The sequence below is a fragment of the Balaenoptera ricei genome, chromosome 15, assembly GCF_028023285.1.
Source record: "Balaenoptera ricei isolate mBalRic1 chromosome 15, mBalRic1.hap2, whole genome shotgun sequence".
Classification (NCBI taxonomy): domain Eukaryota; kingdom Metazoa; phylum Chordata; class Mammalia; order Artiodactyla; family Balaenopteridae; genus Balaenoptera; species Balaenoptera ricei.
In genome coordinates, this window is record NC_082653.1 from 84,210,627 (window position 1) to 84,222,760 (window position 12,134).

At 50.9% G+C, this 12,134-nt stretch overlaps 1 long non-coding RNA gene across 5 annotated transcripts; it reads right to left on the reverse strand.

Moving 5' to 3' along the window:
• Positions 1-276: 276 nt before the first annotated feature.
• On the reverse strand, positions 277-12,132 carry LOC132348384 (uncharacterized). Of its 5 annotated transcripts, none has more exons than XR_009497451.1 (6): positions 11,978-12,132; positions 6,465-6,589; positions 5,211-5,383; positions 3,204-3,412; positions 2,158-2,363; positions 277-1,287 (listed from the first exon to the last, which is right to left on the reverse strand). It is a non-coding gene; the product is annotated as an uncharacterized LOC132348384 (long non-coding RNA). The 5 variants fall into 5 exon arrangements; XR_009497450.1 differs by lacking the exon at positions 3,204-3,412 and adding an exon at positions 9,776-9,890; XR_009497449.1 differs by lacking the exon at positions 3,204-3,412.
• Positions 12,133-12,134: the final 2 nt, after the last annotated feature.

Here is a 12,134-nt window from a genome sequence, read left to right on the forward strand (position 1 = left end):
ATCACAAGTACAATACACGGGCAGACCTTGTTTTAGGGCACTTTGCTTCACTGCACTTTGCAGACCTGCATTTTTTACAAGTTGAAGGCCCGCGGCAAGTCTGTCGGCGCCAGTTTTCCAACAGCATTTGCTCACTTCATGTCTCCGCGGCACATTTGGTAATTGTCCCAATATTTCAAGCTTTTGCATTATTATTATCTTTGTGATGGTGATCTATGATCAGCGATCTTTAATGTTACTACTACGACTCACCGAAGGCTAAGATGAGGATTAGTATTTTTTATCAATAAATTATTTTTTAATTAAGGTATGCACATTGTTTTTTTAGATCTAATGCTATTGCACACTTAACAGACTACAGTGTGTTGTAAACATAACTTTTCTATGCACTGGGAAAAGAAAAAATTGTGTGACCCGCTTTATTGCGGTGGTCTGGAACCAAACCCAAAATACCCCCGAGGTCTGCCTGGATGTATTACTATATTTAAATCCATACTACGCCCTTCAGTCTCTAAGAGGTGGTCCTCACTGCATAATCCTGCCCGGTAGAACACACTTACTTGTGCAATGAAACACAGAAGCATCTCTTTAAGTCAACATTTTCTAGCAATTCTCGCAAGAACAGAGAGTGAGTTCTGAATAGAAAGTTTCTATCTAAATAAGTTACCAAGCAGCTGTACTCAAAACCTCTGAAAAGCACTGCAGTATCAATAGATGTCAGTGATGTATCTGGACTAACGATGAGCTAAAACACAAAAGTCCACACATTTATGGCAACCACGCGCAAAATGAACTGAACACCTTTTACGTCTGCCACATTCAGAGTAAAAGAACAGGGTGCTCCTCCAGGACTTCTTGACTGAGGGCAGGCGGAGTCCAAGAAAACTTCAGCCACATTTGGATGCTGAGGAGGCATGCGGTCCCCATCCTGACGGTTCTACAAACTCCCTGTGTGACTTGGACAAGTCACTTCACCTCTGGGAGCCGGGCTTTCTTACACGAAGATGTCCACCATCCTTTCAGAAATACAACAACCTCTCTTCTGTGGGGGCAGTTTTACCCCATCACCTTCCAGAATGACAGAATCGCCAATTCTAAATGGAACTTCGAGGGAGAAACCAACGTGTGTCCGGCTCCTGCTGTGCGTTGGACGCTGTGGGGACTCATACTTCGTATCAAGGCTGTGATACTCAGGTATCACCCCCAACTTGGAGGAAAGAGGCCACATCCCCACTGAGCTGGGTCCACTGAACCCTCCTCTGTATCTTATCTCTGTCTTCCCAGTGCCTGTAATGTAGTAGGTGCTCAATGAATGTCTAATGGAACTCAGGGTCACTTGCCCAGGTGAGGGTTCAAACCTAGGTCCTTCTGCCTCCAGACTGAGCTCCGGCCCAGAGACTGTGAGGTGTGTCCCCCACCCCACCCCCAACCCCGCTTCAGGCTAGAAATAGGTCTGGACCATTCCAGAAGGCCATTCCTGGTTTTATAAAATCAAGAGTGCCCAGGAAGTAGGGGAGACATTCGTTAAGATGACGACCGCTCTTTGGGACTCACTCGGTGTTTTCTGTGATTACAGAATATCATTCAGGGGAAATGATGGACCGCTCAAATTTTCTACCCTCTGCCAGGCGTCAGTGAAAGTTACTCAGATTTACAGAAAGTACTTCCCTTTGAAATCTGCCGCCAAGTGGACTCGTTACCATTTACCAGAGCACTGAATCTGGTGACAACCAGGCATCTTCCTTGGTTGGGGGCAAGCAAATGACCACTCCCAAGCTGAGGGGAGAGGTCACTTCCTTAGGTCAGGGCGGGACCTCTGTGGGTCACCCATCCGCCTCCCCCCATCGTGAGTGATTTTTAAGGGGCCCTGCAGGGCCTGGGAGAGTCTTGGTCTCCTGCTCTCTCGGTCATTATTCTATTCTGCCACATAACTCAGTTTTCCTGTAGGCCGCAGAGAGAAGCAGAAGAAACCATGTCGTCATGGGGCCCTGGCTTTGTAAAACAAGCGGCCCGGAAGACTGCAGAGGGCAGGGGTCCTCAGGAAGAAGAGGCCGCCTCTGCCGTGAGGGCCCCTCTCCCCCACCCCACCTGCTCCATACCCTCCTCCGGCCAGGCCCACCCTGGCCCCCCTCTCCAGCCCTGTTCGGTGGCTCCTACCTGCTGCCTGCACGGTGGACATGGCTGGCGTCAGTGAGATGCCCCTGGGCGGTGGGCGGGAGCCTGAGGACGGGGGCCAGGAAGAGTCCCCTTACGCTCCAGCAGAAGATGGGCAGGGGCCGACATGAATGAGTGATGGAGAAGGCCACGGGGGCAGGGCCATCGTGCGACAGGAAGGCCGGGAGGAGCTGGGCAGGGCCGGGCCTCTGTGGGGACAGAATGCTGGCTCACAATCCAAGATTCTCAGGTTCTGAGCCTGGAGTCCCGCCACTAGGAAGAGGCTCGAGGTGCCACCAACCAGATTTCACCTCTGGGAGCTGGGAGGGTTCGGTGAGAAGCCCGTTTAAGAGCACTGCCCAGGGGATCCTCGATGAAAACCATAACTTATGGTCAGAAGGGGCGGGAGAGCCACTCAGGTGAGGACAAAATGTGACCGGCACCAAAGACAAAGGCCCAGTGTCAGGCTTTTTCCTGTGTCCCTAGAAAGTGTCAGCCTGGACTGGAGGGGTGGAGAATGCTGACACGAATAACCCCTGAAATTCCAGGAGCCTGGCCCCCCTCAAATGGGGCCACTGTTCATTCGTTTGCTTTCGCGGGTTCCTCCCTTTACTTTCTGAGGACAAGTTCCTTCTGCCGTTTTGACAAAGACCCAAGGAAAGGGGAGTGGGGTCGTGCACCTCCGCCAGGAGGAGGGGGTACCCGGGGCCTGTGCAGGGAGCCGGCGGGAGGATCCCAGAGGTGTGCACTCAGTCCGGGGCGTGTCCTGTGCTCCCGGGGCTGTCCGTACTTTCAGCTGCTGCAGGTGGAAAGCGGTAACAGGTGTGCTGCGTGGGAGGGTTCCCAGATGCTTACCACGAACCGCCTTGCGCAAGGAACCCATTGGCAAACTGAACTGTTACCTGCAGTGCACATCCTTACAGCAAGCAGAGCTGGGTGCTGTAGCGTAAGTTTTGGTCTTTGGCGCTACCCACTACGTAACCCTTACCCCTCTTTCATTTAGGAGGAGTGGCCTTTAGTGAAAACCGGTCTCCTTCCTGTCTTCCTACCTGTAGCCTGTTGGAGGTGTAATCGTGTGATCTTTCTTTTAAAGGCGACACAGCCTGCTTTTCCATCTCGGGGCTGCGGGTCCTGGCCTCTGTCACCTGCAGGCCTCCCATCTCTCCAGGCGCCCCTCACACCATGCCTAAGAGCCTCCACGATGCAGGTGCCAGGAGGTCAGGCAGTCTGGGGTCCACTCCTCTGTCTCCTTAGCCTGCTAAGGAGGAGCCCACTCGTGACTCAGTTTCCTCAACTGTAAAATGAGGTACTAATAGCACGTACTCATCCGATCTTTGTGAGAGGTCCAGGACACAGCACGTGGCACCAAGTGAGCGACCATCAGCCAAGTGTGGTTATTGCCTCCGAGCACCGGCTGCTGCCTGGGGCCCCTGCACAGGGCAGCGGCACATCAAGCATTGACATTCGGTGAGACCTGACCGTCCCCCTGCTGCCCCCCACCCAGCAATCTTGGTGAATGGTGTGGAGTGGATCTTGTCATCTTTCCTGTCAGTTACATGTATATGTAATAGACTAGGGTTGCCTTTTCCCCACGTGGGGACGTGTTCTGTCTTGTTGCGCAATTTGTTTTTTCCACTTGGAGATCTTTGCTCCTCCACTCAGATACCCATGATCTCTGTCCTCTGTCTGATCAATATATGTCCCTGCTTGCTGGAAGGCCACGTCCCCCAGCTGGGATTCCATACCCAGATCCCCTTCACTTGCTGATGGGGTTCCCAATTGTCCCAGGAGCATCCACACTCCTTGCACTTTGTTTAATGCTCAATGTAACTCTCATGTCCAATGAACCAAATTTTACACATCTTTCTTTGTTTTGCACATCTAAACAACGATTACAAATAAATTAAAGTAATTCTCTTAAACAATGTAACCTGAAGTTATAAATATGGCATGGTTGATTCTTTTGAATATTGCAAACACCTCAGACAGCAGATAAAGCTTGTATTAATGTGATGATTACAAAACCAATTTCTTACTCCAAATATCAACATCATGGATTTAACTAACATCTTCGTTATTTCCTTTATTTTTTTTTCAAATACCTTTTTCGGGTTACAGCTATCTTTACTTTGATATTTTTCCAGGATTGACGGCCCCAGAGAAGAATACCATCTCTAATCAGCCGAGTTAAGGCATTTTGGTTATAGATGGAGTAATTCCTGGATAGGGCTGGACCTAGACGGCTCTTCCCAAGGCCATCAGATGAAAGTTGCTGTTTATATGTAAATGCCATTTGCTACATCGATCAGATTTGAAAGCTCAAACCCTTCGCATAGGTTTTAATTCTTTGCCACCTTGTGTCTCCCCTAAAACGATGCATTTGTAAAATCTTGCTTGGTAATACAGGATTACGTATCCATCTTTGGGTTTTTCTGATCGACTGACTGACCTGGTCCTGTCATTATGAATTAGTGACTTGATCTGTTAGCATTATTAAACAGTATGTGTGTCTTATTAGTATTGCATTAAAATTAGCAAGGCCATCTAGAAATTCCATCGCCCAGAAATGAAGGGTTGAATCTTCGTGGTTAAGGTTTCTCTTTAGGACACCTGGGGAGCGCAGGATCTGGGAACACCCTGCTGGGCCTGCTCGTTACCTGGCTTCTGTGTGTGAGTGCTGGGGCAGACCCCTCCTGGTTCTCATGAGTGACCACCAGTGTGGACACTTCCTGCTTTTTGGGAGCCACTAGCTTTGTCCCTTGGTCCATGCCTTTACCGGTTTCTACTTACACAGACAGAAACAAGTACACAGCACCACTTTATAATCGGGACGGGGCGGGGCGTGGGGTGGACAGCATACCTATACGTTAGCAGTCGCCCACTGTATTAGTTTTCTGTGCTACACAAGAGAGGACCACAGGTTTAGCAGCTGAAAACAATGCCCATTAATTATCTCACAGTTTCCGTGGGTCAGGAGTCTGGGCTCAGCTTAGCTGGTCTTCTGCTCAGGGTCTCACAAGGCTGCTATCAAGGGGTTGACCGGGCTGCATTCTTACCTGGAGGTCTCAGTGAGGAGAATCCGCTGCCAGGCCCATGCAAGGTGTTTACAGGATTCATTTCCTCACAGCTGATGACTGAGGGTCCTGGCTTCTTGCTGGCTGTTGGCTGCCCTGGGATCCAGAGGCTGCCCCCGGTCCCCGGAGGCTATTCACAGCCCGGCTGTTTGCCTCTGCAAGGACAGCAGGAGAGAGATTTCCTAGCCTCAAAGAGCCAAGTCTCTCTTCAAAGGGCTTTTCCCTAATTAAGCCAAGCTCGACCAGGATAATCTTCATTTCAATTAACTCAGAATCAGCTGATTGGGCACCTTAATTACACCTGCAAAATCCCTTTCTCTTTACAGTGTTCTGCCAGCTAGAAGGATGTCACGGGTCAGCCCCCATTCAAGGGAGGGGGTTATATGGCGGGCAGAGATCTCGGGGGCCACTCTAGGGTCTGTCTGCCACACCTACTCAATGAAATCAGTGAAACCTAAACACGGTCTATTACTCCCCCATCTTCTGCAGTTACAGCTCCCTTTGTGTACACATCATAGTAACGGTTCCCTTCGGAGTTTCACTATGAGCTTGTGGCTTTGCCGTAGACCCAGGGGCCGTCTCCCTCAAGGTGTCCTGCGCCGGGTCTCCAGCCACCTGGCCTCCCTGCTGGTCCCGGGCCTTTGCACTTGACGTTCCCTCTGTCCACTTCCCTCTCCCCTGAGAGAGCCACATCCTCGTTCCTTTACTGTATTCCAGCCTCTGCTAAACTGTCGCCCCGTCAGAGAAATCAGAAAACTGCTCAGAGAGGCAGCAATGTAGGGGTCAGGAGCCAGGCGCTGAAGGGTGAACCCCAGCTGCCTCTGGACCCACCACGTGACCTCCCACCCTGGGCCCGAGGGTCGTCCTTGGTCAAGTGCGGACGAGGGTCTGGGCTCTCATAGACCCCTGGCCCACATACACAGTTATCCAACTGACTCCTTTCTACCTGGGATGGAAGTGGCTTCCTTGTGTGGTTTCAGGGCAAGCTCGCCTGCCTTCTTGGTGGTCAGAGGCCCTGCTTGGGGATCCCCTGCTGCTCCCGACCCCTTGCTGGTCCTTTTCACTTTCTGGAGGAATTTCCTTTATGAAGCTTTCCTTAATTGGCCTTCCTTCGGATCAGGCGACATTTATCTTAGGTAACCTATGGAAGCCTCTCAATACCTAAATCAGATTCATCCTCTCTCTCCACGACCTGCCCCACCTCTCACCGTTCACTAGTATCTGTCAAGTACTTACCATGATGCCCAAAGAACCACACCAGGCAGTGAAGTAGCTTGTCAAACAACCCCGAAATTTGCATTCCTAAACCTTCCTTTAATAGATGAGCTTTATTACTTGGGGGGAAAGAGGCGTGACCATAACTGTAAAATATAAATTGGAAAAGAGATTTCACACAGAGTACTTGACCCCTGAAATATATACTTGGAAACACAATGGGGGACCAGAAAGAGGAATTCAGGAATTTTATATGCAAGGCATTCAAGGTAGCAGTAAGATACAGCTGGTGTTTTAGGAGGGTAAGCAGCAAGCTCTTTAGAGCAGGAGCCTGGAGTTTTTCTCTCTGCACCTGCGCATTTATTGGCTTGCAAGTAACTGAAGAGCTGCTGCTGGGACTTATTCTTGCGAGGGGACCTCAGGAGCTTCCTGCCAGGGGTCTCCAGTCCAGGCAGGGTGAGCTCTCTGTTCATGTGGGATCTGAGACCAGCAACCATGCAAGGGGGTGAGAACGCTGCCACTGGTGACCAGTGTTCACCACCCGTCCCACCCCCCGGGGCCAAAGCAAGATGGAAGGGACAGTAAAGTTCCTGTACCTAGCCCTGGGCATCAGTCTCAGCCCTGCCACTGAATGGGTCTACGGGACGACTGTTTTTTTTTTTTTTTTTTTTTTTTTCATTTTTATAGTCTTTTATCTATGCTTATCTTTGTCCTTTTTTATTTATTTATTTATTTATTTATGGCTGTGTTGGGTCTTCGTTTCTGTGCGAGGGCTTTCTCTAGTTGTGGCAAGTGGGGGCCACTCTTCATCGCGGTGCGCGGGCCCCTCACTATCGCGGCCTCTCTTGTTGTGGAGCACAGGCTCCAGACGCGCAGGCTCAGTAATTGTGGCTCACGGGCCCAGCCGCTCCGCGGCATGTGGGATCTTCCCAGACCAGGGCTCGAACCCGTGTACCCTGCATTGGCAGGCAGATTCTCAACCACTGCGCCACCAGGGAAGCCCTTTTTTTTTTTTTTAATATAAATTTATTTATTTTTGGCTGCGTTGGGTCTTTGTTGCTGCATGCAGGCTTTCTCTAGTTGCGACGAGCGGGGGCTACTCTTCATTGCGGTGCGCAGGCTTCTCTTGTTGCGGAGCATGGGCTCTAGGCACACGGGCTTCAGTAGTTGTGGCATGCGGGCTCAGTAGTTGTGGCTCACGGGCTCTAGAGCGCAGGCTCAGTAGTTGTGGCACATGGGCTCAGCTGTTCTGCGGCATGTGGGATCTTCCCGGACCAGGGCTCGAACCCGTGTCCCCTGCATTGGCAGGTAGATTCTTATCCACTGCGCTACCAGGGAAGTCCCTGGTGGTCTGCTTTTGAACATTCTGTGCGAGTTTAGTGCCATTAGAAGCTCCTCAAACTGCTGTCAACCAGTAGCCGTCATGTGGCGTAGCGCAGGGTAACACAGAAAGCAAGTGGAAGGTGGGTCCTGCCTAAGAAGCTTCTGGCAGATAATAGATAAATACAGAGACCCACATACCTACAGGTATATAAACACTAGGGATTGAAGGTATGAGTGCAAGTTTTATTTTGCTTCCTGGAGCATAGCTTATGCTAAGCAAATTACCCTGGGTCATCTTTTGGTCTACTCCTGACCCTCGTACTTCACCCCTGACCTTATCAGTTTCTCCTCCTTAACCCCTAATTAATTGCCTTTATACACACAACTCAAAAAAACCCTTACGGGTTACAGTCTTTCCTGCCTTCTAATGTATTTCTCTCTCCCCTCTTGGACCTTTTCAGCTCCAGGTGAAAAGGTCTCTTGACCAATCTGAACTCCCAACGGCGCTTGCACGGAGCCTAACACATAGTAAGCACTCCTAAAATGTTTGTCAAATGAACGCTTGACTTGGCTGTGTTTACATGACTTTGCATAACTGGGCGAGGGTCAGGCGGCTGGGGCAGCGACTCTCACTGGCTTCCAGGTTTTGCTCACTCTTGTTTGTTTGCTTTTAGAGGTTTTGTACGTTTTCTCTTAGACACAAAAACATCACGTCTTCACTTCAAGGCATCATCGCCTGTACTTGGATATGTGAATCTGGACGTGCACATGAACTTTGAGTTGCATTTTTCTACAGACCGTTTCTGCAAGTTTCCCTTTGCCAGAGATGGGGGAAACAGCACATATTTAGCTGCTTCATCTAGCACCGTAAGTATCAAAGGAAAAACGAAAGTGTTGAAATTAATTTCGTTAGCAGAGTGTAAAGGAAGGACCTGTGCGGTGTGGGCCACCCCGGGAGCTGGGCACCGCCGGCTGAGTGGTGAGAAGGGACCTGGAGAAGGCAGTGTGCCCAGGGTCCCGCCCTAGGAGTACCAGGCTCACAGCAGACATCTGACTGATTGGCTTTACACGGGAGGAATGACTGTAAGCAGAATTAAAGTGAAAACACTGTGTACCACTTGTGAGTAAGAGGTTACTCCGAGTGAATAATAGTTTCCACAGAGAAAGGAAACTTCAAACAGTGATTAACAAAGAGATATGCCATCAGAGAGTTTAGGAACAACCTGGCCACCTCCATCTGGCACATGGCGGAGAGCCTACTGCGTCATGAGAGGGTGAAGAGAGCCACGCACAGTGCTGGTGGAGGTGGGGGGAGACGCAGGGGGCTGAGATGTGTGAGGGCCGGTTCTGCTAATCTATACCCTTTTTGTTCAGGCTCTTCCAACATTTTTTAGTGCATGACTTACCCATTATCTGGGGGACTGAGGGAGGGATATTCATTCCTTTAATAAAAATTGAGTACCTATTGTGTGTTAGGCAATGGTAAAGCTCTGGAAATTCCAATGTCAGTAAGAAAGACACTCCCTTGGAGATCTCACAGTGTGGTCAGGGAGACAGATGGGAAGACAAACAATTACAGTACAACATGTGAGGGGCTAGAATGGAGAAAGTACAAAGTATGAGGGCATAATAACGCAGATCTGCTTTCCCTTGGGTTCAGTAAGACTTGACCTTTGATTTGAGACTTGAGCCTGAATGAGAATGGACAGTGGAAGAAGGAAGGTGGGTGGGACGTTGTGACAGTGGGAGCTGCGTGGGGGAAGCCTAGGGGTCTGACGGAGTGGGGAGGGCCCGCATAGGGACTTCTGCCAAGGCTCAAGCTTACAGGTTCACGGGAGACGAGGCTACCACAAAACGTGGAGCCGGGGGGAAAGCTGTTGGGAAGAGCCTGAGCTCTTGCCTATGGCTGATGGGCAACCACTGGGAAAGTCTAGCCAGCCCATCCTGGCATCAGTCCAGCCATCCCTCCCTGTCCCAAATACCAGAATATACACGGTAACGTGCGTCACCTTGAAAGCATCTCTCCATCAATCATTTGGGAGGGTGCTGGATCCAGGGTTGTTGCTCAAGTGTTTCTGGAACTTCCACTAAGCAGTGATGCAAATGGCAAGTGCACCAACCCAGCTACACAGAGATGATAAGAATAATACTAGGAATATGTGAGTGCCCTGTGGGTGCCAAGCACCGCCATAAATGCTCCACATGCACTTTCTCACTTCATCCTCCCTCCAACCCAAAGAGGCAGGTGGTGGTGTTATTCCCATTTTGCTGACGAGGAGGACCCAGGCTCAGAGAGTGAGTGACTCACATAGTTAAGTGATGGGCCTGGAACCTGAACCCACTGTGTCTGGCCCAGGAGAGAAGTGGCAGGGTTAGGATGGAGAAGAAACAGGACATGGGGACTTCCCTGGTGGCGCAGTGGTTAAGAATCCGCCTGCCAATGCAGGCGACGCGGGTTCAAGCCCTGGTCCGGGAAGATCCCACATGCCACGGAGCAACTAAGCCCGTGCGCCACAACTACTGAGCCTGCGCTCTAGAGCCCACAAGCCACAACTACTGAGCCCGCGTGCCACAACTACTGAAGCCCAAGAGCCTAGAGCCCGTGCTCCGCAACAAGAGAAGCCACCGCAATGAGAAGCCCACACACCGCAACGAAGAGTAGCCCCCACTCACTGCAACTAGAGAAAGCCCGTGTGCAGCAGTGAAGACCCAATGCAGCCAAAAATAAATAAATTTTTTAAAAAAAGAAACAGGAAATGAAAGTTAAGATAAAAAAGCAGAAATAGGAATGAGGATAATCAGTTGTGGTGAGGGCAGAGAAATGCAGACCTCCTGACAATAACTGAAGGGTCAGCTCTGTGAAGGCTGGAAGGACTGGGGGGTGGGGGTGGCCGATGGGGAGGAACATGGGTCCGCAGAGGGTCCACTGGGTCAGACCCTGAATCCAGGAAAACTGGCACTGAACTCTGTCACAGCCCATGAGCACTGCAAGGACCTTGGAGAGCTCCGAATTCACGCTTCTTCTAAAGTAGAAACCAAGGCCAGAGAGAAGAAATGGCTACAAAGTGTCACACACAGAACAGAATCCAGTGGTCTCTACTTTGAGACTAATGTTTCTGCAGACTAGCGGCCACTCCCGCTCCCGCTAATAGTACCCTAATTTTCCTCTGAGGAACCACCCCCTCTGTCTGGCTGAGCCCTTATGCTATGGGTCTTAGCTCAGGCTGCTACAACAAAAATAGCACAGACTGGGGGCTTAAACAACAAATATTTCTCACAATTCTGGAAGCTGAAAGTCCAAGATCAAGGCACCAGGAGAGATGGCGTCTGGGGACAGCCTGATTCCTGGCTTGAAGACAGCAACCCTCTTACTGTATCCTCACAAGGGGAAGAGGCGTGAGGTCTTTTGTGTCTCTTCTTATGAAGGCACTAGTCTCTTCATCAGGGCTCCACCCTCATGACCTAATTACCTCCCAAAGGCCCTGTCTCCAAACACCATCCCACTGGCGATTAGGGTTTCAAGGTATGAATTCTGGGGGGGACACAAACATATCATCCATAACAACCCACATCTCCAGATTAAGCCAGTCCACAAATGCCATTCCCTCATTACACACAAAACTCCATAACGCCATCCAGGGTGAATCAGAGGCTTCTGCCTTTTCTCCCTCTGGAGTCAACCCATGGAGGGCTTCCCCAGTGCGTCCTCAGGAAGGAGCAAGAACCAGACAGGAAGGGAGGGACTCTAGGTCCAAGTGACACTGCTTCAACCTTTGTCTGGCTGTGCCTGGCCTTTCATCAGTCGCATCTCCTTTTTGTTTCGGTTTTATTTTTCTTTCTCCATCCCAAGGTCCACGTACAGCACTTACACCAGAGCCTGGCACCTAGCCGGCGCTCACATGGCAGTATTACTATATAAGCTACCTCGAATTAGGTCTTCTGTCACTGGCAGCACAAGAGCCTGAACAAAACGGTGACCTGTTATTGCTACCACACCATGCCGTAGTCACGATTTCTCCCAAGAAGGTTAAAACTTTATGTGTACTCAGACATTTCAGTTAGATGGAAACCACCTAGACACCTGTTTCGATGCCCGAGACCAAGCGCCCAGAAGCCGGCTCCCCTCCCCCCTCCTCCGGTCCCTGCAGAGCCGCGCACCCAGGCACCTCCCGACCCGGGCCCGCTCCTCGCCTGCGGCCCAGAGAACACACCGCCTGCTCCGGCGGATGGACCTGGGGGTGGCGGGCGGTCTTAGGGGGCGACCAGCCAGGTCCTGGGGGGGCGGCGGGCGGTCTGCAGGCCCGCCTCGGTCCCGGCAGCGCGGGCAGCTCGCCCCACCACCGCAGCCCGAAACTCAACTTCTTCGAG